This window comes from Zingiber officinale, chromosome 1A, assembly GCF_018446385.1.
Source record: "Zingiber officinale cultivar Zhangliang chromosome 1A, Zo_v1.1, whole genome shotgun sequence".
Lineage (NCBI taxonomy): Eukaryota > Viridiplantae > Streptophyta > Magnoliopsida > Zingiberales > Zingiberaceae > Zingiber > Zingiber officinale.
Genome location: NC_055987.1, coordinates 34,449,578 through 34,452,377, shown reverse-complemented (window position 1 = coordinate 34,452,377; position 2,800 = coordinate 34,449,578). Strand labels below are relative to the sequence as shown.

The 2,800-nt window shown below is 38.5% G+C and overlaps 1 non-coding gene and 1 pseudogene across 1 annotated transcript; both read right to left on the bottom strand.

Moving 5' to 3' along the window:
* Nucleotides 1–1,799: 1,799 nt before the first annotated feature.
* LOC122039113 lies at nucleotides 1,800–1,909 on the bottom strand (annotated as a pseudogene).
* Nucleotides 1,910–2,431: 522 nt separating this feature from the next.
* LOC122039108 lies at nucleotides 2,432–2,548 on the bottom strand. Its single transcript, XR_006128005.1, has one exon. It is a non-coding gene; the product is annotated as a U5 spliceosomal RNA (small nuclear RNA).
* Between the last annotated feature and the right edge of the window lie 252 nt (nucleotides 2,549–2,800).

Below are 2,800 nucleotides of genomic sequence, written 5' to 3'. Positions count from 1 at the left end.
ACAAGTCCGCGAAGACCTCAGCTACGACAGTCGGCCTATTCAGATAATAGACCGAGCAGTTATGAAATTGCGGAATAAGGAAGTACCATTAGTAAAAGTTATTTGGCAAAATCACACCACAGAAGAGGCAACTTGGGAGACAGAAGCTAGTATGAGGCAGAAATACCCAGGGTTATTCTAAGTTCGAGGACGAACTTTTTTTAAGGTATGGGGGATTGTAACGCCCGAAAATTCTCAAAGTAATTTTAGAAATATTCTATTATTTTTCTAGAATTTTAGGATATTTTTATGGAATTTTTAGAGTAGCGGAAGTAGCAAAAATAAATAGAAACGTAAAATAGCCTAAGCGGGAATTGAACTCGAGACCTATGAGACCCTATGTCTTATAGACAACTCTAGTAACCAGGAGTCCCTAGCAGGGGTGTGCTGACCTCTGCATAATTCGTTATATACCCAGTAATCGCCTTTATAGTCTACCGAGTTACGGGTGACGTTTGACGAAACCAAAGTATATAACTCCTTATGTAGGGATCCATGGTGACTTCAGGTCCAAGGACTAGTAGTCATACTAATAGTCACATGAGAAAGTATATGACACTCATATAACGATCCATGATACTTTCTCATGGTGGACCATTCAGTATACATTCTCCAATGCATACACATGTGTCAACTTGATATCTCTATATCCATGACTTGTGAGATCAAGTCATCGAGTTGACTTACATCCTAGTCTTATTGCATTAACATTGTCCCTGAATGTTAATACTCGACTAGGAATGATTAAGAGTAGTGTTCCCTATATCATCTCACTATCGGTTCAACTAACCGATTGATATAGGTGAGAACCTTCTACTCAAGGACGCTATTATACTTAGTTTATTTGGCACCAATACAAGTAAGTATAATAACCAAAAACAAATGCCTTTATTTATATTAGAATATGATACAACAAGTCCATAATATAATCATGAAATGATTGACTCTAGGGCTCTAACTAACATATATCATACAACCACGATATTTAAACCACCATGATGTTGACTCATGCAATCAAAACTCACAGAGTATATTGTACAACCACGATATTTGAACCACACTCATGATGCTTAGTCATCCACCACACTTGTAACGACCCGGCCCTCTTGGCCCATTTGGCGACCTCTCATGTCGTCGACCGTCGGCCCTTATGTCGTCGGCCCATTTGACGACCTCTAATGTCGTCGACCGACGACCCTTGGCCGTGCCGTTACTCACTAGGACTTTCCACCCCTGGTAGTGGATTTTTGCCTCCCACAGGATTCGAACTCTAAACCTCCAGGCTTAAGTATTAGAGTTTATGAATCCTGGTAACCAAGTGAGATGATCACTTGGTTACCAGGATTCATAAACTCTAATACTTAAGCCTGGAGGTTTAGAGTTCGAATCCTGGGGGAGGCAAAAATCCACTGCCAGGGGTGGAAAGTCCTAGTTAGTAACGGCACGGCCAAAGGGTCGTCGGTCGACGAAATGAGAGGTCCCCAAATGGGCCGACGACATAAGGGCCGCCAGTTGGGCCGCCACAAGTGCCGCCCAAGAGGCCAAAGGGCCGGGTCGTTACAACACTACTTTCTAAATATATCCTAATAGTCAGTGTACTATCTAATTATATCCTAATAATCAATGTAAAGAGGACCAAAAATTTCTAAATTATTAAAAATTATGAGAAAATTAAATATATGAAACATTATAGCTCTTACAACTAAAATAACTAATTTAAAAATTGCTAGGAAAATTTAACTTGTAATTTGTTAAGGCTCCTTTGTAAAAACACCCCTTTCAAAAATTAATATATGCTGTTTTTAGGGACAAGCACATGATATTCTTTAGTAAAAGGCAAAAGAATAAGCTTTGTGCTTATCACACAACTGCATGTTTTATTATGATGCAACCCTGAACTAATTTATAATGTCTTCTGCAAGAAGCTCACCAAGCACAGGCAATGTGGGACTAAACATTAGCCAAATTAATCACCCCTCAAACACTGAACATTCACTCTCTTCGCATCCTCCTTCCTTACCCCAGCACTAGGCTCCGTAAACCCTCTTCTCTTCCCTTGTGATGCAATGTAATGGTAAAAGATTAGACAGACTCATATAACAAGAGTTTGAAACTCTCACTAAGTATATCATACAATCACGATATTTGAACCACCCATGATGCTGACTCATGCAATCAAAACTCTTTCAAAGTATATCATACAACCACAATATTTGAATCCCACTCATGATGTTGAGTCGTCCACCACACTCCATCTATACTCTAATAATCAATGTAAAATAATCAAAAAAAAATATGAGATAAAATTAAATATATAAAACATTATAGCTCTTACAACTAAAATAATTAATTTAAAAATTCTTAGGAAAAAATTTAACTTATAATTTGTTAGGTCTCCTTTGTAAAAGGAGCTCTTTCAAAAATTAATGTATGTTGTTTTGTGACAAGGACACAGTATTCTTTAGTAAAAGGCGAAAGAATAATTCGCTTTGTTCCTCTCACACAACTACATGTTTTATTATGAAGCACCCCTGAACCAATTTATAATGTCCAAGTAGGAAACTCACCAAGCACGAGCAATGTGGGACTAAATGCTAGCCAATTTAATCACCCCTCAAACGTCGAACCTTCCCTCTCTTCACATCCTCCTTCCTTACCTGAGCGAGGCTCCGTAAACCCTCTTCTCTTCTCATGGGATACCACCACGATATTTGAACCACCCATGATGTTGACTCATGCAATCAATACTCTCATAAAGTAT